The sequence below is a fragment of the Bos javanicus genome, chromosome 4 (genome assembly GCF_032452875.1).
Source record: "Bos javanicus breed banteng chromosome 4, ARS-OSU_banteng_1.0, whole genome shotgun sequence".
In the NCBI taxonomy this organism is placed as follows: domain Eukaryota; kingdom Metazoa; phylum Chordata; class Mammalia; order Artiodactyla; family Bovidae; genus Bos; species Bos javanicus.
The window spans coordinates 98,478,457-98,505,329 of record NC_083871.1 but is presented as its reverse complement, the minus strand read 5'-3'; the positions used below and the strand labels follow the sequence as shown (position 1 = coordinate 98,505,329).

At 38.4% G+C, this 26,873-nt stretch overlaps 2 long non-coding RNA genes across 2 annotated transcripts; both read right to left on the bottom strand.

Annotated features, from left to right (window-relative positions):
• On the bottom strand, positions 1-26,427 carry LOC133246439 (uncharacterized). The gene is made up of 3 exons (XR_009736037.1): positions 21,767-26,427; positions 10,015-10,139; positions 1-674 (listed from the first exon to the last, which is right to left on the bottom strand). It is a non-coding gene; the product is annotated as an uncharacterized LOC133246439 (long non-coding RNA).
• LOC133246440 (uncharacterized) lies at positions 16,798-21,756 on the bottom strand. The gene is made up of 2 exons (XR_009736038.1): positions 20,946-21,756; positions 16,798-20,915 (listed from the first exon to the last, which is right to left on the bottom strand). It is a non-coding gene; the product is annotated as an uncharacterized LOC133246440 (long non-coding RNA).
• Positions 26,428-26,873: the final 446 nt, after the last annotated feature.

The window sequence follows — 26,873 nt, the reverse complement described above, 5'->3', positions numbered from 1 at the left end:
TACACTTGTGGCATGTACACATACCTTCATGCACATGTCATATATTAATAAAAAGTTTATGAAAAATAAAGAAAAAAAACAGACTCACCAACTTAGAAAATTTATGTTTACCAAAGGGGAAAGGAGGGAGGAGGAGTAAATTAGGAATTGGGGATTAACAGATACACACTGCTATGTATAAAATAGATAACCAACAAGGATCTACTGTATAGCACAGGGAACTCTACCCAATATTCTGTAATAACCTAATGGAAAGAATTTGAAAAATGTGTGTGTGTGTGTGTGTGTATCTGAATCACTTTGCTGTACCTGTCAAACTACCAAAACACTGTAAATCAACTATACTCCAATATAAAATAAAGAATTTTTAAAACCACACAATTAAGAAAAAAGTCACACAATTTAAAAAAAAACGTGTTGCAGGCAGATTCTTTACCAGCTGAGCCACGAGGGAAGCCCAAATCATGAACTCCCCAGCAAAATGTATAACCTCCGTGGAGCAGTCTTCTATAGGGTATGCTGTGATTCCAGCCCCAGCAGCAAAACACAAGTACAGACGCTGCAGCAACTTCTCAGCCTTCAATATTCCTCATGGATAAGGGCTGGAGCACTTATGTGGATGTCAGAAAAGAGTCAGTTTCTTTGTCCTCGTCTTACATTCGGCATTTAATCACCTATCATAAATAACACAGATGAATGAATGGAGTGTGTATTAATGTCAGAACTTTTCTTTAAAAGAAAAAAAAAAAAGCACATCTGGCTATGGAAGTATTTAATAGTCAAAGATTTTCAGTGATGTTCTTTATCTGCAAATTAACTTAATAAAATCATCCCATCATTAAAATTAAGTTATGTTCACGTTTGATTGTCTCTTAATCAGCACTTCAAGAACTTAGCATCTGGCTTCATTATTGCATGTGACTCCGTGGTGCACAGATGCCTTCTGTAGCTGAGGGAGCATATGTTGATAATTATTGGAGGTTTATTATTTCCTGTAATAGCTTCGAATGATGTTTACTGCATGAACACCCTCCTTTCATGAAGGCCACACATCTGTATCAATTTCCCAGAAATCTCCAACACCGTTACAGTGATGGGTTTCATTCCAACAATTACATGCCATGAAATAGTAGCAGTAGCAAATGTGTATTTACCATGTGTGAGGCACCTTGCTCTGCTTACATTAACTGATGTAATCCTCATGACAAATCACTAAACTTAGAAAATTACCCTAGTTTCTTAGGCACAGAGGAGCTAAATTGCCTCAGACACTCATATGTGAGATTGGAGTCGAGATTTGAACCCATGAAGACCGAGGCCAGCACCTACACACTCATCATCACCATACTATGCCACCTCTTGAGTCACAGGAAGAGGCTGCCAGAGCTTCCTCTACCCTATGCCTCCCTGTTTGGTGTTGATCTCTATGTCAACAACTAGTCGTGATCTGTTTTCTCACTGTTATGTTATCATATGTCTTTGAATTCAGCTTATTAATCTACTTTTCCTCCAAGAGTTTATGATCCATGGTACAAACAAGAGGAACATAGAAGAGGGGGGTCAGGATGGCAGAGGAGGAGGATGTGGGGCTCACCTCCTGCCACAAACACATCAAAAAATATTACATCTACACGTGGGAAATCTCTTACAGAAAGCCAACCGGAAACTGGCAGATCATCTCCTGTACAACCAGGGCTGCAAGATTCTCATGTAATTGGCAAGGACAGGCAGAAAACAGCAGGTGGGGACCTGTACTCCTGGGGGGAGACTAAGAGGAAAAGGGAGATCATAGGGAGTAGACAGGCCAAGCCACAGACTAGGCACCACAGTTCCGGGGTCCGCAGGATCAGAATATTATATACAAATATACACTATATACATTCACACTACATACAAAAGTAAACTAAAGGTGGTTTAAAGACCTAAACCTAAGACCTGGAGCCATAAAAGTCCTGGAAGAGAATGTAGGCAGAACAATTGACATAAATCAGCAGTATTTTCTTGGATGAGACTCCAAAGCAAAATAAATAAAAGCAAAACGAATGAGACCTTATTAAATTTTAAATGTTTTGCACAGTCAAGGAAACAGTCAACAGAATGAAAAGACAACCTGTGAAATGGGATAAAATATTTCCAAATGCAACCAACAAGGGGTTAATACCCCCAAATATACAAACTATAGTAACTATATACACAGTTTTCCAGAGAAACCCTACAGATGGCTAAGAGGCATTTGAAAAGATGCTCAACATAGCTAATTATTAGAAAAATGCAAAAACACCACAATGAGGTATCACCTCACCCCTGTCAGAATGATTATCATAGGAAAGTCTACAAATTATAAATGTTGGAGAGGATGTGGAGAAAAGGGCACCCTTGTAAACTTGGTAGGAATATAAATTTGGTGTAGCCACTAGGAAAAACAGTATGGAAGTTCTTTAAAAAACGGAAAATAGAACTATCAAATGATCCAGTAATTCCACTCCAAGGTATACATCTGGAAAATATGAAAGCACTAATTTAAAAAATATACATGCACCTAAATGTTCATAGCAGCACTTATAATAGCCAAGACATGCAAGCAACCCAAAGTGAAAAAATGAGCGTAGTCACTCAGTCATGTCTGACTCTTTGTGACCCCATGGACCATAACCTGCCAGGCTTCTCTGTCCAGGGAATTCTTCAGGCAAGAATACTGGAGTGGGTTGGCAGTCCTTTCTCCAGGGGACCTTCCTGACCCAGGAATCGAAGGTGGGTCTTGCACACTGCAGGCAGATTCTTTACTGTCTGAGCCACCATGGAAGCAACCCAAATGCCCATCAACAGACAACTGGATTAAGAACATGTGATACACATGCAGAAACACACACAGAAACATGACTCAGCTATAAAAAAGAATGAAATTCTGCCATTTGCAGCAATGTGGATGAAGCTACAGAACATTATCCTTATTGAAATAAGACAAATACTATATGGTATCACTTACGTGGGATATAAAAAAGAATACAAATGGATGTACATACAAAATAGAAATAGATTTACAGATAGAGAAAACAAACTTGTGGATACCAAAGGGGAGAGGGAAGTTGAGATGGACAAATTATGGGTATGTGATTAATAGATACAAAGAACTATATATAAAATAGATAAGCTACAAGGATATATCCTATAGTACAGGAATTATACCCATTACCTTGTAATAACTATAATGGAATTTAATCTGCAAAAATACTGAATCATTAAGCTATACACCTGAAACTAACACAATATTATATCAACTATTTAGTCCAATTAAGAAGCCTCTGGGCTTTTTGCCATAAAAGTGCTGTTTTGTATACCTAAAGTTGATTTTTTGAATCTTAAAAAATAAAGAAGAAAATAAATACCAGTAAATATAGGACTATGAAACAGTTCTGCTTCTTAAATGTCACATCACAACATTCTCATTATTCCTGATGTATGACTTTTGGGTTAATCAACATTATCAAATGTGCAGCATGGAAACATAGGTAATTAAATCACAAAACCTTTATCAGTGATTTGCCTAAGTAGCTGTAATTCACAGAATGTTTAATGTAAGCATTAATCGTTCTTTTAGTTTCTCCAAGTCCTGTCTCAGAACGCATTTAAATTATGTTATCTCATCTACCTAGATCAGTGCCAGCTCTAAATTATACTTTGATAATAAACCTTCAACCATTATACAAGGATCATTACTAGAGTTTTCATTTTCAGCAATTCAGTATCTTTGGCACAAATGGATTTTAATGCATTATACATTGTCCACTGGATTGCCTAATATCCCCTTTTCAAACAAGAATAAACGTTCTAGTATTGCTCAGATTTTAGCTCTGGAAAACATTTCTCTGCAGATGTGTTTGCATATGTAATTTTGTCAGAAAATAAAAACTTAACTATCATCCATTTTATACACATTTCATCAGAATGAGGTTTAACTACAAGTAATAGAGACCCCAACTATAGTAACTTAACCTAATGGCTTGTTTTTCACAGGAAGTAGGCCGGACACGACTGAAGCGACTTAGCAGCAGCAGCAGCAGGCAGGTCAGGGCTGGTTCAGCCACTCAGGAAAGCAAGTGGAAGCTTTCATAAAATGCCATGTCTGCAAAAGCCCCCATCCGCCTACGATCACCAGAAGAGGAGCTAGATGGCTCCTGTTTCATTTCTGCCTTCCACATCACACAAGTACCTGTCATTAGAGGAGCCTGCCCCAGAACACAGCTGGCAAAGATTCTGGGGACTGTAGACTCTAAGACCTCCGAAGAGGGGAGAGAGTACGATTAGCTAGGGAAACAGCGAATAGCCAGCAGGCAAGCTTCCTTGGTGGCTCCGTTGGTAAAGAATCGACCTGTAATGCAGAAGACCTGGGTTTGATCCCTGGATCAGGAAGATCCCCTGGCGAAGGAAATGGCAACCCACTCCAGTATTCCTGCCTGGGAAAACCACCAACAGAGGAGCCTGGCGGGCTCCAGTCCATTGGGTCACCAGAGTCAGACACAACTTAGCGACTAAACCACCTAGCGAGCACACTGTGCCCTGTGGCTGGACTATTAAACAATAGTATTTAACTTCCAGACTAACAATTCTAGTAAAGCAGCATGCCTCTGCCTAATAAGATGTGACATCTCTCACGCAGATGAATGTCTTGCATTCTTTGCCCTTAAGTTCCCAGATCCATTTCTAGTTTCATCACAATTCCCTTTTGATATCCTGTGACCTGAAGCCGAAGTGTAAAAGTTAACCACCACACATCTTATATAAGATGAAAAAGGTCAGAAGATGGGGATTTGCAGCTGAAAATAAAACTAATTTGCTAATGTTAATACCGGAGAAGGCAATGGCACCCCTCTCCAGTACTCTTGCCTGGAGAATCCCAGGGACGGGAGCCTGGTGGGCTGCTGTCTATGGGGTCACGAAGAGTCAGACATGACTGAGCAACTTCTCTTTCACTTTTCACTTTCATGCATTGGAGAAGGAAATGGCAACCCACTCCAGTGTTCTTGCCTGGAGAATCCCAGGGACAGAGGAGCCTGTATTTCTAACAATGCAAAAAGCAAAATACACAGGCTTGCTGTTATTCCTCATTTTAGCTACTGTTTCTGAGGCCATCATTGGTATATTTACAACTTTTAATTCTGCTCCTTACGCTGTGTTCCCTTTGCTTGAGGGTCTTTACCTTGTGGAATGACCCAGACCTTCATTCCTGAAGGATCTGAGCCAGTTGCTGCCTGCGCTGGTGGTGTCTTCCATTAACTTGTGCCTCTGGGCATGTAAGTATTGAAACTAAGGAAGTTCCCCAGAGGATGCCTTGAGTCACAAACATTTCTTATTCCCATGATATGGAGGCCCTCTGTTTCCCTGTCATCATCAGGATCAATCCCCACCCCTTCACCCTTCCAGCAACAATAACAATCCCCTACTTGACCTATGGCTGCAGTGACATAAGTCAAAAGTGACCAGGTGGCGGTCTCAACTTCCTCAACTGAATCTGTTGCACTCCTTGGCAACAGCATTCTTCCCTTGGGATCTAAAACTTATAGACCAACAGCACTTAAAGTTGTGAGACACACGTTTTACAAGTGTCTTGGGGGTAATGGTGTGAAGCCACTTCACATCTACCTCCTAATTCTTGGACCCACATTTCCCTTCTGTGAGTGAAAAGGGACAGTGTATTGGTTACTGGTCTAAGCAGATACTTGCTGGACAGCAGATTTTAATTGCTCTCCTAAGACTGAATGAGGCAAACCTAGAGCCTTTTTTTTTCCTTCTGGCTGCCGCACAAGCTCTCAGGGCTCAGGTGTTCATTCTGGTTTAGAACAGCTTGAGTGACATGGAGTTGGCCTAGCTTAATACGCCTGTCTCTGCCTCGTCCCCAAATGCTACTTAAACACATGCAAATGAAACACACACACAACTGTTTGCAGTGTTTCTGGTGTAAAAAAAAAATCCTGAAAGTGACATTTTTTTCTTTCTCTTTTGAAGGCTCCCTGGCCCCCCTGCCCCCACTCTTTCTTTGGAGGGCCCATTTCAAATGTGTTAAATCTAGGAAAAAAATGTCATCAAAAGGAGGAAAACAGGTGGGGAAGAAAGAGATGAAAACACTCTTTGACAGTTCACTTCTGTTTTGCAGCTGTGAGAGCCACGGATTTGAATTGTGCTACCTCCCTCAGTCACCAAGCTAATTAATTCTCTTCAAAACAAAAAAACCCACATCTCCTTCCTTCAATCAATGTCAACAGCCAATTACAATCTTTCATCACCCAAAGTGTAATAACACAAATGTTATCAGGGAAGGAAACAGTTGGATTGACAAGATTAGAAATTTTCACTCCTTCTTCCTTAATCTTGTAATCACATGGTAGGCAGGAGTTTACAATAACATACACCCCAGTTTGCCAGTGAATTACTCCAGAAAGGCTTTGTGTAAATTCCCCATCATGTCATGTCTACTCTGGGTACAGAAGCACGTGTCTTCCTTCAAGAGGCATGGGATGAATTAAGATCGACTCCTTAGAGCTTTTTCCTCATCTATTAACCACTGCAGAAGGTTGTTAATTATGCAAAGAGGGGCAGCCTTGGTGGAATATATAACCACGAATGGCATTTAAGGGTGTCAGAAAATGGAGACAGCTGATGGTGACAGAAGGTATTTCACCGATGCTAAGATTAGCACTTTGCTGTCATGTGCTGGACAACAGAAGGCTCTCCTTGTCTTATGAGGATTAAATATTTGTTGATATGATTAGGGTGTTTTCCCTAACGTCTTTGGGAAGCCCAGCTTGGTTACTGGTGCTCAAAACCCACACTCCCCACCATCCCAGGGGGTGTGAGTGTAATGGTTTGAATTTTAGATCACAAGTGGGATTGTGAAAAGAATGTCACATATATTTGATATAAAGAAATTGACTTAAAAGAACTGATTCCTAGCTCCCATCCTGCCAGGCTCAGTGGGGAGTCCCAAATTCTGTCTTTGCCATGGCTCTCGCATCTCCCTGGCGTTGAACAAAGACCCAGGAGGCTCGTGTGATGTTTAGAAAATGAATGGGAGGGAGGTTCTGATTTCTGACCATTCTTGATGTTGGGATCCCTGAAGCCTGGTGACCCTGCATCCCCAGTGCCTGCCCTGGAAACACTTGTCTTGGTGTCTCCTTGTCTGTGTTACTCTAAGTATTTCCCTGGCTCACCCCAGGTGTGGGAGCACAGAGGCTCTGGAGGGGGAGTTAGAACAGGCAAAGGCTTTTAATGGAGAAGAAGGATGGAAAGTCAGAGGCAGATCAGTACTCAGAGAAACACTATACAAGTGTAGATCTTGTTTTTCCTGCCTTGAGAAGAGCCTTTAGAGCTCTGTCCATTTAGAGAGAAGGTTTAGAGCCTTGTGTCTACCTGGAATTCTTCCAGCTTCCAAGAGGACTTAGCCACCCCTGCCACTAACTCCTCCTCCTCCTCCAGACTGGGGATGGTGTGACTGGTACCTAGTGTGGCCTAGGGAGGGCCCTGGCATCTGCTGTTGCATCCATATCCACTGCTTGATTCTAGATCCTGAAGGAAGATTTCTCCTTCCTGAGTGGCTACAGGAATTTCGGCTGATCTTAGAACTTATATGAGAGCAACCATGCTGCTTTCAGAGCCTCTCTGTGGCAAAAACTAGAACACACTTCCTTACTTTCCCAAAGCTCTCTTCGTCATTCCTGCCAGGGCTCCTTGACTGCTCTCATGCCGGAAGGACTTTGTATCCTATAACTGAATAGCCCAGCAAGGCAGGAAGACCAGGCTTAATATTAGCCAATGCTGGAGTCACACGATTTTGATACAGGATCAGATCTTGGCAGTCAATAGGTGAGTCAACAAAATCCTCATTATTTCATACTGAAAACATATGTCCCAAACCTCTGAATCATCCTTAAATAGCCAAAATATAACCACGGTAGGCAGTTTGTGGAAGACACAAGTTATCTGAGCTCAGCACGCTTAGTGCCTTGTGCTTGACAATCTCCCACCAAGAGTGTATGAAAATACATTGATTTCAAATCAAGGATGTACACACTCTGCTGTGGATACTGCGGGTTGAGTTCATGTCACATATAGCTAAGGCACAGATTACACAAACACACGTCACGGAAACAGTCTGCAGGCGTTCAAAGGTGCTGGTGACAAATACGCTATGTATTTGCCTTGCCACTTCCAGTACACAGACTGCCCTTGGCAGATATTACTGGTGGGGCATGCCAGCTGCCTGTTTTGCAAGCAGGAATATATGATGATAAATGAAGCTTTAAAATACACAATCAGTGATAAGTTACTGGTAATGGACTATGAAGGATTAAGAATTCTCACTATTTTAAAGTGCATTATTCCAATTAATTATTGACTATCACAATTCACAAGTACTGTGCCGAATTATAAAAATACCAACCTGGAACAACTTGGAACTAATTTCAAGGCACTTACAGTGCAACATGGTAATTATACTTACTGATGGTCCCTATCACCTAGAAACAACTACTGGAAAATACTGGCACATTTCTAATTTTTTCTATGCCCAGATACCATATACCAAAGATAGATAATTAAATATACAGTTTTATGTCTGTTTTATTAACACCATTTTGTTTGTAGTTCTTATATTCCTTGAGATTGTTTTAATGACTTCATGTCATTCTATTACATAAATATTATACTGTTTAACAATAATGTTAAATATTAATAATGTTTAATGGTAAACAATAATATTTAATGTTTCCTAAACTTTATTATAAATTATTAGTGATTGTATGAACACTCTTGATTATAAATCTTTTTGCCTTGATCAGATTTCTTTCTTAGAGAACATACCTCAAACTAGATCTATTGGTCCATAGGCTGCGAACATTTCTAGATTCTTAAAGCCATATGGTCAGTTTTAGTGGCTCTATAATTCACATAATTCATTAGGCAAGTATTTTTTGAACAAGCTGCCAATGTGCCAGGTACCATGCTCCGCCACTAGGAGTATACAGGTGAGTAAAACCAATAGAAGCCCTATCTTTACAGAACTTAGACTCAACTGAGAGTCTAGATCTAACCTGAGAACAAGAATCTTTGTGAGTTTATGTTAAATTTCATGCAGAATTAAGAGCTTTGGACAAGGTAAAAATAACAAAATGAAAACTTTGGCTCTCCAAATGCCATTTACACAAATAATTCCAACAAGTTAAAATTTGCTGAGCATTTTAGCAGCAGTCAAATTACCCACAAATTATGTGATTGAATCATAAATTATGTGTTCAGTTGGTTAAGGTTATGGAGGAATATTAGAAATTGATTCAACTCCAAATGATGCTCAGAGAAACAAAGAAAAATATTATTGTACTTTCACAATTTAAAAATATAAATGACTAACTCACATGTGAAAAGAGTTGTCTATCTTTCCAAAACATCATCTAGAAAAACTGCCCAAAATATTAGGAATGGGAAAGTTTAAGAAGAGTCTATTGGGAATTTTTATATAATGTGATGGGTTAAGCTACATGGATGGCTCCCCTTCCTGTTCTAAATCCATAGATATTCTGGGGAAAAGTGTAACAAGGAAGGGAAGAAAGAGGAAAGGAGAAATATTAACCTATGAACCAGAACATATTTGTCATATATATATATATCCTCTTTCAGATATATATATATAACAAAGAATTAATATCCAGCATTTAGAAAGAACTCCTAAAATTAATAAAGAGTAGACACAGAGCAGAATAACAGGCAAAAAGACATGAGCAGTGTTTCACAGAATAAATAACATCCAGTGGCCTCTAACCATGAAAGGATGCTCAAACTCATTAATCATTAAAGAAGTACATCCTAAAGCCAGAGTGATATATCATGTTACAGCCATCAGATTGGCCAACACTGAAAAGTCAGAAAATGGCAAGCGTGGACAAGAAGTATATCAGCAGGAACTTCTTACGCAGCGTTGTGGAGTGTAAACTGGCACAGCAGACTTGAAAAAGAATTTGATGATACCTTTTAAAGCTGAAAACGTGTCTGTCTTGGGACAAGAAATTCCACTCCTTGCTCTACCTGAGGAGAAACTCTTGTACATGTGCACCAGCCAACAAATCCAAGACTTCACAATAGTGCTGCTTACTCTGTGAAGTAAAAATAAATGAAAAAGACCAAAACTGTCATTGACAAGAGAATGAAAAAGTGGAAAAGTAATGAATGAATGAAATATAGCTCTACCTGTCCACAAAGATGAATCTCAAAGATCTATCGTTGAATGAGAAAAGCAAATCTCAGATGACGACAAACATTTTCATACAGGTCAAAAATTAGCAAGCACAAACAGTAGGTACTATTAAAAAAAAACACACAAGGTAATGGCAAGCTGAAAACTGAGAATTACGGTTATTTCTGCCTCCTGGGCCTTCATTTTAATAAGGAGAAATATATGGTAAACAAGATAAATAATGAAAATCAATGGTGGGAGTGCTAGAGAGATAAATGAAGCAGGGAAAGGGGGTAAGGGTTAGGTGGAGGGGACGGGGGCTATAGACAGATTTTACATAGGATGATCAGAAAGACCTAAGGCAGTGATGTAAGAACAGAGACCTGGAAAGGTGAGGGGAGCAAGCCAGGTGGTTATCTGGGGGAAGAGTGTCTGAGATAGGGTTACATCAAGTTCATATATTCTCATCAGTAGCTTAACTTCGTCTGTGCATCAGAACCACAAAATATCCTTCACCTTAAAGCTTCCTTGCCTTTTCTGTTTTTCCTTCATTTGTCAAGCTTTCTGAATCAGATATTGATTGGGTTTTTAAGGAACTGCCTCCCAAACAAGCAAGTGGAGTTATTATTTAGGTAAAATTAGTGCCTCTGCCCTCCAAATCTTTATTTGGCAGAATTCATAGTTAGATCAAGAATTCTGCTATAATTTACAAGTACTTCCATTTTGGGAAAAACAGATTGGATCTTTATACCTAAGCTCTATGATCCAGGAAATAAAGAATTTAAATATTCTACAGTGGCAATTGAGAATACTTTTGACTTCACAATTGGTAGGGGAGCACTATTTCTTATAGGAGTTAGAGAATTAGAGGTATGCATTAGGATAATAGAATTTTCGAGAGAACCTTATAAACTCGGGTGAAAATTAGATTGGGGGCTTTAGTGTCTGGGATTCTAATTTAACATGCTGTGAATTCACCTCATCAAATTGCTGAGCTAATCTCCCATGCCAACAACTGCCCAGGTTAATAAAAAACCTAGAGCTTTTCTCATGTTAATAAATAAGAGAAAATATGAAACTGCAGACCCTTCTCCTTCTTAAATGCAAGCAAGAAGTACGTGACCTTAGCTGAGCCACTTTGATTGCATGGAGGCTTTCTAATTAGTAGATCAAATTGCTCTCATCTTTCATAGTTCTTGTTCAACAAAACTTGCTGCATATGCTTTTTAAAAGTAGTGATACTGCAAATTCTGTCTGGTGCTCCGCTGATTATTATACTGAGGAGCTGTTATTTATGTGTTGATTTCACCATCTCTGTAAACAACACCCTTGGCTATCAATACAGTTTGGGATTGGGGTGTTTTCATTAATCGGGTACTTTAGGGAAGAATTTTTACACATGTGACCATGTCTCCAAAACCTATGAAAATTATTATTAGTATGTGATGTTTATGCACTTGGAGATCTGAATGGCAAAAATGCAACATCTCACCATTTCACCAACACTGAGTGAGAAGTCTTTGTGTAGAGGGTTTGATGTGCTTTGGGAGAAGAGGGTCAGGCCATTCTCTGGGTGCCCTGACACCCCCCTTGCCCAGAGGACTCTGCCTGGGCCCTGCACTGACAGAAAGCAGAGTACAGAAGTCTAGGTGGTGTTGGCGTTCAATGGCTTTCAGTCACAGCCCAGATTTCACTTCTCCCTCATTCCTCTTTTAGTTTTTGGCTAGTTTTGTTAAAGAATGAAACATTGTGTATATATAAACTATTCTATAAATACAAGCCTATCTGTGTATATATAAAGTATTCTATAAATACAAGCCTATCTGTGTGTATTATATACAGAGGTGTATATTTTTAGTGAGGTTTTTTTTTTTATTTTAGTGAGTTTTTCTTACTCTATTTGTATTGTTCTGTTTATATTTTTATCCCATTTTACAATTTATTTAGTCTCTGTGTTCTCTGTTTTGTATTTTAAAATGTATTATTACACATTCTAATGTAACATTTCTAGAATACTTAGTTTGAGCTTTTAGCCCCTTGATGCAAAGAACTGACTCACTGGAAAAGACCCTGATGCTGGGAAGGATTGAAGGCCAGAGGAGAAGGGATGACAGAGGATGAGATGGTTGGATGGCATCACCGACTTAATGGACATGAGTTTGATCGAGCTGTGGGAGTTCACAATGGACAGGGAAGCCTGGCGTGCTGCAGTCGATGGGGTCTCATAGAGTCGGACATGACTAAGTAACTGAACTGAACTACTCTGCAATGTTGTGATGGTTTTTGCCATACAACAACATGAATCAGCCACAGTTATACGTGGGTCCCCCCAGTCCTGAACCCCCTATCTCCCTTTTAAAATGTGAATGTGTACATGCTTAAGCTTATTGTGAATTTTATTGATGTGATGGCAGTACACACTTTAGAAATAATAAAATACTAACACTACTTTAGAAATAATAAAATAGTAACTAGAAATAATAAAATACTAACTAATAATAATAAAATACTAACACTTTAGAAATAATAAAATACTAACACTACTAATACATGGGGAAGGAAATGGCACCCCACTCCAGTATTCTTGCCTGGAGCATCCCATGGACCGAGGAGCCTGGGGGGTACAGTCCACGGGGTCGCAAAGAATTGGACACGACTGAGCAACTTCACTTATTCACTCACTACTAATAAAATACAAATATGCAATATTTTTTGTGGTTAATTTCATATAGCAAATTGGTCCTCACAGAATGCTTTCATTGGTTTTTGCAAAATTCTTGTGTCTACTATTTACAATAGCTAGGACATGGAAGCAACTGGGATGTCCATCAGCAGATGAATGGATAAGAAAGCTGTGGTACATAAACACAATGGAATATTACTCACCTATAAAGAAGAATGCATTTGAGTCAGTTCTAATGAGGTGTATGAAACTGGAGCCTATTATAAAGAATGAAAAGTAAGTCAGAAAGAGAAACACCAATATAGTATATTAACACATATATATATATGGACTGTAGAAAGACGATAATGATGACCTTATATACAAGACAGCAAAAGAGACAAAGATGTAAAGAACAGACTTTTGGACTATGTGGGAGAAGAAGAGGGTGGGATGATTTGAGAGAATAGCATTGAAACATATATATTACCATATGTAAAATAGATGGCCAGTTCAAGTTCGATGAATGAAGCAGGGCACTCAAAGCCGGTGCTCTGAGACAGCCCAGAGGGATGGGTGGGGAAGGAGGTGGGAAGAGGTTTAAGGATGGGGATACATGTGCACCTGTGGCTGATTCATGTCGATGTATGGCAAAAACCATCACAATAGTGTAAAGTAATTAGCTTCCAATTAAAATAAATTAATTAATTAAAAAAACAGTTGTTTCACCTTCTCAAATGTTTTTCATTTAACGAGTCCAAGATGTAGGCTTTTTACTATGGAATTATTTTTGTTTTAGTTTTTATTTATTGTTGATTTCTTGGTTTTTCAGTTCTTGTTCTTAGGCTTTTATATATCTCACTAATTGAATTTTTATCTTTCTGTATTTAAATTATTGTATTTCTCACATTGTCCACATAGAAATGGAAAGACTGACTCCTCATGACCCGTACATAGAATGAGCTTATCAATTATTATCTACATTAGGATGCTTTTGAGAATGAAAGCGGAGTCCTGTTAGGAATTTTGCTGGGACCCTGGGCATAAACTGGGGACAGTCCCAAGAACACCAGGATGCATGATCATTCGATCAATAAGGGAATTTTGATTCCCTTCAGCACTCCTTCAGCACTTCAGCACTCCTAGGTACCATGAATCGCAGTAGCATTTCTGTTTTTTCCCTAATCTTTCATATTTTCCAACAATGTGTGGCCAAAACTACTTATAAAACTAGCTAATGCTTATGGAGCATTTATCATTTGACAGGTACTTTATGTAGACAATTCTGGAGGGAACAGGGGGTGAACTTCCCCTAAAGGGAGATGTAGTTTCTTCCCAAACTGGGATGGTGTAGTTAGCATCCCAGTTGGCCCTTCCTGTGCTGATGTGAGTTTCTGAGTGTTCAAACACAGCAGTCTCTGATATTCTTCCTGGTGGCTTAAAGTCAGAAGAATAGTTCACTGACAATGGTCTCTCAACAGTCCTGACTGACTTGTGAAATAATACCTAACCACAAGAAGGCTGACAGCCAAAGAATTGATGTTTTCTAACTGTGGTGCTGGAGAAGACTCTTGAGAGTCCCTTGGACTGCAAGGAGATCAAACCAGTCCATCCTAAAGGGAATCATCCCTGAATATTCATTGGAAAGTCTGATGTTGAAGCTGAAGCTCCAGTACTTTGGCTACCTTATGTGAAAAACTGACTCATTGGAAAAGACCCTGATACTAGCAAAGATCGAGGGCAGGAAGAGAAGGGGGCGACAGAGGATGAGATGGTTGGATAGCATCACCGACTCAATGGACATGAGTTTAGAGCAAACTCTGGAGGATAGTGAAGGACAGGGAAGCCTGGCATGCTGTAGTCCATGAGGCCGCAGAGAGTCAGACATGACTTAGGGACTGAAAAACCACCACACAAAGAAGTGGTATGGAAGGGGCTCCTGGCAGGCTGTCCACTTCCTCTGCCTTTTTCTAACTGTGTATTCTTATGCTTTTTTGTAGTTTAACTCTTTTCTCTGTTGACAAAAGGAATTTCCTTGTACATGCAGTTCTTTTCTCTCATTATAAAGGACCTGGGAAAGATGGCTAATGCAAGGTTAGCCCTCGTCGGACTTCTTTCCTAAATGGGAGACCACCTTCTTTGACATAGCCCTAACTGGACAACCATGGCCCTCTTAGATTGCCAGAAGTTTAGAGGCGTCCATGCTACCTCCACAAACAGACCTTAGCTGCCCCTGATGAAAAGCTGGTCTCTTGCAATAATTATCACTATCACATTTTATTGAATCTAAGGTGTTATAAATTATAACATACACCATCATTTTATATTCCACCAAGAAAGAAAAACAATGCTGCCAATTCAGCTATGGCATGCCATCAATTTTAAAATGTGCCCTGATTTTTTAAATATTTTTTAAAATGTGAAAAATGTGTCTCTCGGAATTGATGGAATACTTTCTTTTTCCTTCAATTTTCCACCATTTGATTATTAATTCTCCACCAAGGCCCACCACAGGGGGTTGGAGACTTGAGGTTGGAGACCTCATTCATTACAATGTGATTAATTACAACCCCACACCTCTACCCTACTCCAGTCTGTAAAAGGACATTTCCATCAGTCCCTCCATGACCGAGCCTGGCAGTGGAAGAAACAGGGACTTGAGTGAGTTACCTAAGGTCAGACTGTAAGCTAATGACTGAACCAGGGTTTGAACTCAGGAATTTGGACAGCAGCCTTACATAGTTAATAACCATTATGTTATAGTGCCTCTCTACCTATTTAGATAGAGCCTCTCAAACAATTTTATATAGGCTGCATCGCAGGACATTCTAAGAAATAGCTGTGTCAGACTCTTCAATGCCTACATGATATGGAAAATATGGTCCATGTGTTCAGACAGCACCCACTTTTGGAGAACAAGGAGAGAAAAATTCTCCAAGTCTCATTATCAAGAAAGGCTATTGCTGCTCCTGGGCAATGACTTGTCTTATGTTAAGGTCACCATGAATCGTGAAACTGTGGTCCTGATCGTGCTTTCTTTTGTGCTGTGACTAAGTATAGTAGTCAAACCAGTCAACCCTAAAGGAAGTCAACCCTGAATATTCATTGGAAGGACTGATGCTGAAGCTGAAGCTCCAATATTTTGGCCACGTGATGTGAAGAGCCAATTCATTGGAAAAGACCCTGATGCTGGCAAAAATTGAGGACAGGAGGAGGAGGGAACAATAGAGGATGAGATAATTGGATGGCATCATTGACTCAATGGACATGAGTTTGAGCAAGCTCCGGGAGATGGTGAAGGACAGGGAAGCCTGGTATACTGCAGTCCGTGGGGTCTAAAAGAGTCAGACATGACTGAGTGACAGAACAACAACTAGAAAGCTTAATTTTGCTCAATTTTCCTCTAAAAATTAGGGCTTGCACTTGACATATTAAAGCATCCTCTTTTTCCTCGTTGCTTCAATATCCTTACTTTTTCATGTGTTATCTGATTCAACTGAATGCACCACTGTATGTGTCCTCAAACCTTTCTGGAATGCAGTGGTAGGCCACTGCCGAGGTCCAGCCCCGGCTGATCCAGGGTATTCGAAGGGGAGATGGCGTCGGCGACTATTTACATATTCATCAAAGATACAAAGAGTAATAGAATAAGGATAGCTCAGTAGGAAAATTCAGTGGAGAAAAGAGGCTGAGTAGCTTGGTTTATGCAGAAAATCAATATAACCTGTGACACCAGGTTAGCTCTGACCACGGAGGCCACAGGCGCCCTCTCGAATAGCGGAAGGTGCCCCACCTTAGACACCTTCTTGAGTGGGTCTTAGAAGCCCAGGCAAATAAATGGTCGCAGAGGACCTCCGCACTCCAGATGGAGACTCAGCTGGAAATTGAGGAGAAGAATGACATGGGGAGACCAAGCTTTGGTGAGCAAGGCCCGTAGCTTTATTTTCAACAGGGGCTTTTATACCCTAAGTTACACATAGAGGATAATAGGGGATGCAAAGTCAGCAGTCTTTGATCCTTATCAAAAACCAGGGTTTCTTTCCTGCAAATTTATTGTATACAAATGGTTTAGGTGATTTACATCATCTTCTGGCCAGAAGGCCTATTAACATTTTATGACTCTTGACAAAGGTTTGTCAACCGTAAGACTTATTTTCTCGAAGAGTAATTATTTTAAGGTTTGGTGCCATCCTCCGAAGGTGTTAGATAAAACTGCATTCCTATAGGGCAGAGGTGCAGTGGGTTTACAACAAAGGAAAGAATTTATTACCTTAAGGGTCTAAAGTTGCTAGCACCAAGGCCACTACTTATCTTTTCTACATACCAACTATATTAATACACATTCAAGGATACAATACAGGGGATGTGGAAACTTGGCAGCAAGCATTGACTCATCAATGAAATCTTTTACTAGTTTTATTCTGACAGTTTCTAACTTTCTGAGAGGCTCTAAGCTATTTGAATATCTTAAGCTTCCCGTGCCTCTCGAGGCTGGGAGACTGTAAACAATCGTATGCACAGCTGTAGGAGTCCAGGTAAACTTGTCAGGAGAGTTAGAGAGCTACCTGAGGGGTTTGGATTTAAACACTCCTAATTGCCCAGGAACTTATTAATTGGAGCTGTAAGTTAACTCTTTGACAGAGAGAGTGAGATGATGGTGGGGGACAGCCCCCAGTAAAGTCAGAGGTGAGAGCACAAAGCAACAAAGTAGGCAGACTCTGGTTTTTGGGGGTAGATGCTTGAGAATATCCAGGGGGACTCCTGAGGCTCGATCCTGCCTTTGCGTACGCCGAGCCTCCTTCCTCATGACCTTTGTCAAGAGTGGAATGCCTCTCGCCGGCTCCCAGCAGGCCACACAGACAGACAGATATCTTTATGAACTTTTGAAATGTTGTGCTTCCTAGAAATTGAAATGCACGTGTCTAGGTTGGAATGGCCGCATATTAGCAGCCTCCTATCCTAACTTCCTGTTCAATAAATAATGAAAGACACTTCCCTTATAAAATGCAAACAAAAGTAACAAAAGCAACTGGTACTAGGAATGAAATCTAAAGTTAAGTTTACATGCAAAATCTTAGAATACTTATTGAGTACAGGATCCTGGGAGAGCAGAAAGAAAATATGTCCTGGGAAAAGCAGAATAAATATTTTAAAAATGTAAAAAGAGTTCAGTCAGCTCTCACCTCTTTCTTTTCCTAGTAGAATACAGAAATCAGATTCCTCCATTACTTTAGAACTATTTTCTGAAAATACTTCCCTTCCCTCACTTTCCCTTCAGGATTTTTTAGCTTAAGAATTTGACAGTAAGAAAGTAATCATATAAAAGAATTGGTAGTAAACATCGACATTAGTGAAAAATCCAGAGAGAAATAAAATAACATAAGAACTGAGGATAAAGCCAAAAAAGCTCTTAAAAATTTAATTGGGGAAAATAGAAAGAGGGGTGAGGCTCTATAAACTGAGTCTAAAATTCTGAAGTAGGACTTCCCTGCTAGTAGAGTGGAAAAGAATCTGCCTACCAATGGCAGGGGACACGGGTTCGATACCTGGTCTGGGAAGATTCCACATGCTGCGGGCAACTAAAGCCTGTAGACCACAACTCCTGACCAGGCTCTAGAACCTGCAGCCACACTGCTGAAGCCCCTGTGCCGAGAGACTGTGCTCTGCAACAAGAGAAGCCACCATAACTAGAAGCCTGTACATGACTGCGAAGAATAGCCCCCACTCGCCTCAACTACAGAAAGCCTGTTTAAAGCAGCAAAGACCCAGCATCACCAAAAATAAACAAACACTTTTTAAAAATAATGAAAGTCTTAATTAAATGTATAATTGTGGGAATGGAAAAGGCAGGGAGAACTACAGACATTTTGAATTCTATGATATACATCAGAGTAGGGGGAAATATACCTTTCAAATTACTACAGATGAAAAGAAGAAAATATATAGCAAAAGACATAAACCAATAAGTGAAATGGTTAACAAAGCCAGCCTGTCAAAACATGAGAAGAAACGATAGGAAAAGGACTGAACTCGTCAGTATTAAAAAGAAATAAAAATTGTTTTGCACCACACCTGAAATAAAAGGCAGAAACTCAGATTGAGTTAAAGAAGAGAGCATCCAACTGCATGTTTCTTATAATAGTGAGACCAAAATCAAATTACATAGAAAGAATAAGATTAAGAAGATAGAGTAAAACATATCAGCGAAACAGAAATAAGCAGAGGTGGCCCTGATACTATCAAAGGAAACTTCAAAGCAAAAAGGATTCTATGAAACAAAAAGGACTCTTTCAGGACCCTTTTATTTTGAAACAAGGTGAAATCCTAATTATGAAATAGTCCTGAGCATTTATGAACTGATTAAGATAACATCAAAATCTAAATAGCAAGAAAACTAAAAGACTATAAAAAGCAAACAAAATAAAGGGAAAACATTTACTATAGCAAACAATTATCTGATATTTTAAGAAGAGACAGAAATAAAACTACAGTCTACAGAGAGATACTATAATACCAATATCATTTATGACAGAGCAAGTTGATAAAAATAAAGAGGATATATCTTGTTTGAATAATGTAAATTAGAAAAAGTGAATTAGTAGATGGAGCAAAATTTTATGCCACAGACTTTCTTTTAAATCCCAGTGATGATTTTTTAAAATTCAGCACATGCCAAGGCATAAAGGACATCAATAAAGTTTATAAAATATAAATTACAAAAGCCATATTTTCTTCATTATCATTTCTTCATTATACTCTACCAAAACTAGAACTTATAAGGAAAAAGAACTCTCAAAATAACTGTCAGACAAAAAAAAAAAAAACAAACCCAAGACTACAATGATAAATTCTTTAGAGCTGTACGTTTCAATTGCTCAGTGTAGTAGCCACTTGTAACATGTAGTTATTTACATCTAAATTAAGTAAAAGTAAATACACTTAAGAATTCAGTTCCTCAGTCACACTAGCCACATTTCAAGTGCTCAACAGCCTCATGGAGCTATTGATTGCTATACCAGATAATGCAGATATTTTTACATATTTCCATCATCACCAAAAGCTCTATTGAACAAGCACTGCTTGTTCAATAATGTAATAGAACACATTTTATGTTCAAAAAAGTATATACAAAAGTTCTATACAAAAATGTATAGAACATATTTTATGATCATAAGCACTTTATAAGAAAACATAGTTTTGAAAACCTCTCTATTGAAAATAAATATGGACCAATGATAAATTGGGATGGATATGTAAAACAAGAGGGGGCCACTTGGTTAATATTTAATAGAGAAAACTCTCATAAAAATATAACAGAAAACACTGACATCCTAGGATAAAAATGTAACAAAGATATGAACCAACAATTCACCAAGATGGAAATACCAATTAAAAAAATAAGCGTATGAAAAATATTAAACCTAATCAATAAATTAACATTTTTCAACTATCAAATTAGTAATGATAAACAATTATGTGGGAATATAAATTTGGTGTAGCCACTATTGAGAACAGAATGAAGCTTCCTTAAAAAAGTTAAAAATAGACTTACCTTATGATCCAACAGTCCCACTCCTATGCATATATCAGGAAAAAACTCTTAATTCAAAAAGATACATGTACCTCAATGTTCAAAGCAGAACCTCAATGTTCAAAGCACAATGATTTACAGTAGCCAAGACATGGAAGCAACCTAAATAGCCATCAACAGATGAATGGATAAAGATGTGGTCCATACATACAATGGAATATTAGCCATAAAAAAGAAATAAAAAAAAAAAAAGAATGCCACTTCTAACAACATGAGTGGATCTAGAGATTATCATACTAAGTGAAGTAAGTCAAAGACAAATATCATATGATGTCACTTATATGTGAAATATTAAAAAATGATACAAATGAACTTACTGACAAAACAGAAATAGACTCAAATACAGCAAACAAATTTATGGTTACCAAAGGGAAAAGTAGGGGGAAGGCCAAATTTGGAATTAACAGATACATTACTATATATAAAATAAACTCTCTCTCTCTCTCTCTCTCTCTATATATATATATATATACATATATATATATATATATATAATACTATATCATACTATTTTATACAGTATGTAAAATAAACAACAAGGACCTACTGTATAGCACAGGAAACTATATTCAATATCTTTTAATAATCTATACTAGAAAAGAACCTAAAAAAGAATACATATATTTCTATATATATATGTACAACTGAATCGCTTTGCTGTATACCTGAAGCATTGCAAATCAACTATACTTCAATAAAGATTTTAAAATATAAACATTAAAAAATCATAGTTTATGCTAATAAGAGTATGATGAGATGGTGAGTCATCTGTTAAAGACAAAAAAATATACATTTGATAAAATCATTGTAGAAAAGCCCCATGACTCAACCCTCCAGGAGCAGTGGTAATTTTTTAAAAATACAATGCCTTAACACCCACCCCAACCACATACACACAGATCCTTATCTAAATGACTTGGGATGGAGCCTGGATATGGGTGTTTTTTTAACTTATGGAGAGAGTGACTTGCCTATCAAGCTGAGAACCATTACTCCAGAGACAACTTAGGTCTAGGATACAACAGAAATCCTATTTGAACTTGGGACTTGAAGAATAGGGTCCCAATGTTTGGCTTCCCGTATGGAGCTCTACCAGGTAGCCAATTGACCAAGTTCCCAATATATCCATGTTCTGGGAACTTGGCAAAGAAAGAAGACTGCAAGGGAATCAAGGGAGAGAGGCACTAAGACACACCCTTTGCCCCAGACTGGTACAACGGAGCAATGGGTTTATTATGTGCTTTCATAAAGGTAATCAAAGTTACATTAGAGAAAAAAAAAAGAGTCGACATACCTGGAGTGGTCAAAATAATAGGGCACGTCAGCAGCTACAGGCATGGTCCCTGAAGAACAGGCAAGACCCCAAGACTTTCTCATTAATGCAGGAACCAGATGCTTTCCGCCGATGCCTTGAAAACTCTATAAACCCCTAGAAGTTGGATGAGATCCCAGGTTAAAAGCAAGAGAGAGGCAACAGAATTAAGATTGTCCTGAATTGATAGAGAATAAGATTAAATTTCTTTCACTTTGGATTTGACTTAAGAGTTTGTGGCCTGAGGTATCTGTACTCACTTACTATACACATGTCACTTAGCTTAACCATCAAAAAGTCCTGACAGGCAAACCTGTTATAATCCTAGGTTTATGGATGAGAGCACTTTGATTCAGATAGAAAGCAATTTACATTTCTAACATTTTTTTTTTTTTTTGCCGTATATACTTTGATGTTGTATGATTCAATTTCTAAGCGTTCATGACTGTTACCCCTTGGTAATGGGATGCGCGTCTTTTAATGGAAAAGGTGCTTTACCTATCATTTAATGATTGTTATCTTAACCTCTTATTTTGTCTGATTATAAAATTGCTGCTCTGCTGTCTTTCTAATTTGTGTGATGTTTCTGTAAGCGTGTCTTTTAGGTACCACTAACTTTTCTACAATCAACAGGTAATCTGGGAAGGGAGGGAGGGAAGGAGGAAGGAAAAAAAAAAGAAAGGAAAGAAGGAAGAAGGGAAGGGGAGGGGAGGGGAATCCAGTCATAGTGAGAGGGTATTTTTTTTTTAATGTTTCAGTATAAGTAGGAAAAAAATTAAGAAAATAACTTTGAATAATACAATTGATATGATTGAATTTGTATAATACATACCTCAGATTTCTGTGCCCTACAAAAGAAAACATTTTTTTTTTCAATACTCATTCATGGTAAAATGTATGGTAATCCAGGAATTAAATGAAAATTCTTTTTTCCAAAGGTGATTATCTGCCAAAAATCTACAGCAGATTTCACACTTAATATAATGAAGCATTAGAAAAATTCCTTTTAAAATCAGAAGTGAGACAAGGATGTCTACTATCATTGTTTCCACTCAACACTGAATTTAGAAGTTCTCTTCAGGGAAGTTTTTAAAAGAAGAAAATGATGAAATGAAATTTTTAAAAGAGAATAATAATAGGAATGTAAAGAAGGGAAAAAAATTCATTTTTGATGATATCTGAATGGAATCCTGAAATAATCTCCAAATATACTGTTAGAATAAATAATATGTAACTATAGGAATGAATTGCATCCCATATATCAGTCATAAAAAATATAATCTTAAAGAATATTCCACTTACAATGACCAAAATAAAAGATACCTAGGAATAATACCTAAAGATACACATATCCTTTATGGAGAAAAGTATACAAGTCTTGATGAAAGTGAAAGAGAAGAGTGAAAAAGTTGGCTTAAAGCTCAACATTCAGAAAACGATGATCATGGCATCTGGTCCCATCACTTCATGGGAAATAGATGGGGAAACAGTGGAAACAGTGTCAGACTTTGTTTTTTTGGGCTCCAAAATCACTGCAGATGGTGACTGCAGCCATGAAATTAAAAGACACTTACTCCTTGGAAGGAAGGTTATGACCAACCTAGATAGAATATTCAAAAGAAGAGACATTACTTTGCCAACAAAGGTCCATCTAGTCAAGGCTATGGTTTTTACAGTGGTCATGTATGGATGTGAGAGTTGGATTGTGAAGAAGGCTGAGCACCGAAGAATTGATGCTTTTGAACTGTGGTGTTGGAGAAGACTCTTGAGAGTCCCTAGGACTGCAAGGAGGTCCAGCCAGTCCATCCTGAAGGAGACCAGCCCTGGGACTTCTTTGGAAGGAATGATACTAAGGCTGAAACTCCAGTACTTTGGCAACCTCATGTGAAGAGTTGGCTCATTGGAAAAGACTCTGATGCTGGGAGGGATTGGGGGCAGGAGAAAAGGGGACGACAGAGGATGAGATGGCTGGATGGCATCACTGACTCAATGGACGTGAATTTGAGTGAACTCTGGGAGATGGTGATGGACAGGGAGGCCTGGCGTGCTGCGATTCATGGGGTCACAAAGAGTTAGACACGACTGAGCGACTGAACTGAACTGATACAACTTTATTAAAGGAATTAAAGTTTATACAAAGGGAGCATGTTTATAGGAAGGGAGGTTCAATATCATAAAGAAAATAAGCCTTCCCAAATTTATGAACTAAATGTGATTCTAATTAACTTCAAATAAGGTATTTGTAAATTTAAAAAATTCTAAAATTACTTGAAGTAGAGGATTTATGTGGCAAAACCAGAACTATGTTCACCAACATAGAACTGCATGTTATTTTTCATATAAAGTTAAAAGCACATTGTATTTCATTCCTCACCACTTGCCAGTCCCAGTTTGTTTGAGAGAGACAAGCTTCATCTTGTCTTCAAGCTTCATCTAAATTATTTCATCTGACTGACTGTCATTTTTGCTACATTTACTGCTATTTCTGTCTTGGGTATTCCTTTGGAAAAGATGTATGGATTCATTACATATTCTAATGTATTGTCTATAGATTATAAGATAAAGTCAAGCATGTATCTGCTGATACTTTTAAAGTGGACCTGTCTTTATACTTACAAATGTCTCTTATTAGTAGGCTTCCCTGGTGGCTCAGATAGTAAAGAAACTGCCTGCAATGCAGGAGACTCAGGTTCAATCCCTGGGTCAGGAAGATCCCTTGGAGAAGGGAATGGCAGCCCATTGCAGTATTCTTGCATGGAGAATTCCATGGATAGAGGAGCCTGCCAGGCTATAGTCCAATGGGGTTGCAAAGAGTCGGACACGACTGAGCGACTATCACTCACTCAAACTTACTTGGTACAGCAAAATGTGAAGAATGGTCAAGATAATTTTGAGGAAAATAAAAGTACACAACTTGTCCTACAGGTTGTAAGTCTTATTATAAATGTATAGTAAATAAAACAGTAACACAGAGCAGAAAGCCCAGAAACAGACCCAAGCATTGATGGAAATAATATGTGAGACATGGTCTTACAGATTAGAGAGAAAAAGAGGTGGAACAACTGGAAAAAAATTAAGCCCTACCTCACACTGCACACAAAAATCCATTGCAGGTATAGACCTAAATTGGAAAGGCAAAATTCTTTAGAAAAAAGCATTTAGAATAACATCTAAGGGACTACAGTTACAGTCGACACAGGAAATGAATATATGAGACATAAAAAAAAAGCGCAGTATCAAGAAAATGGTTGAAACATTTGGCCATATTAAAAACTTTTATTCATTACAATATAACATTTTTTAAAAGGTGAAAAGACACAGCCTTTGAAAAGATATGTGATTCATATAACTAAAGACTTAATAACTAGAATATATAAATAAATCCTGCAAATTGATAAGAAAAAGATAATTTAAAATTGAACAAGACATATAAGTAGGCAACTCGCCGAAAAGCCACAAATGGCCAAAAAACTCATAAAGAATGTTCAACTTTGGAGAAATCCAAAGCACCACAATGAGTTTACATTATCACCTATTGGATTAGCAATAAAAAGATTGTCAATCCCACTTGTTGCTAAAGATGTGGGAAAATAAAAACCTCTTACATATTTGTGAGGACATATTAGAATAACCAGTGTAGCCATATCTGAAAAGAAAGTGAAAGTGTTAGTTGCTTAGTCGTGTCCGACTCTGTGAATCCATGGATTGTAGACCACCAGCCTCCTCTGTCCATGGGGATTCTCCAGGCAAGAATACTGGAGTGGGTTGCCATTCCCTTCTCCAAGGGATCTTCCCAACCCAGGCATCAAACCCGGGTCTCCTGTACTGCAGGCAGAGTCTTTACCGTTTGAGCCACCAGGGAAGCCCAAAGCCATAAGTTAAAGATCTACATACTAATAACACAGCAATTTCACACATAGATAAGAATTTTTTTACCTGCACCTTTTATAGTAGGAAAAAATTAGCATTCATCAGCAAGAAAGTGGATAAACGGTGGTATATTCTAACAGTGAAATATTACACAGTGGTGAAAAACCTTAAAACGAAACCAATACAATGTTCATGGAATAAACCCACAAACATAAGGTTGAGAAAAAGTTAATTGATGAATATATACAGTATACTGTTGAAGTCATGGTGAATAAAAGTGTATGTTGTTTAAGGATAGAGATATGTACCAAAAAGTCTTTATCAAATAGAAGAAAGTCTCCTCTGTGCCAAGATTTTATCATGAATGGGTATTAATCTTTGTTAAATGCTTATGCTGCATTAATTGATCTGATCATGTAATTTTTATTGTTTAGTCTGTTATTATGGTAGATTACATTGGTTCATTTCAACTAGTGAGTGAATCAGCCTTGCATCCCTGGATTAAACTCTGCTTGGTCATGCTGTATAACTCTTTATGTATTACTCAATTTGATTTGCTGAAATTTTGTTAAAGCATCTTTTCATGATCTGTCTCATTTTGGTATCAGGGGATATTTGCCTCAGAAAATAAATTGGGAATTGTTCTTTCCTTTTTCACTTTCTGAAAGGGATAATGTAGAATTGGTATGAATTCTTTTGTAACACTTGGTAAAATTCTCCAGTGAAAGCATCTGGATCTGGAGATTTCTTTTTCATAGTTCAATTACAACTCCTGTAATATATTTATAGGATTATTCAAATGATCTGAGAGAGGGTTCTCAGCACTAGGTGGTGGTAAATGTCCTGGCTCTCCACAAAAAAATGTTCTGATACTATCATAGCAGGGAGGAGAAGGCGAGCATCATTACAGCTAGGAAAGCGTGAAAGCATTTGCTCAGATGCTGGGAAAGATTGAGGGAAGGAGAGGAAGGGGGCGACAGACGATGAGATGGTTGGATCGCATCATCGACTCAATGGGCATGAGTTTGAGCAAACTCCGGGAGATAGTGAAGGACAGGGAAGCCTGACATGCTGCAGTTCATGGGGTTGCAAGGAGTCGATATGACTCAGAGACTGAACAATTTGCTAACAAGAGAATAAGAATGGGGCCATGACTTTCTTTACAGTGTTTAGCTGGTAGGAGGCCGTCTATGGGGTCGCACAGAGTCAGACACGACTG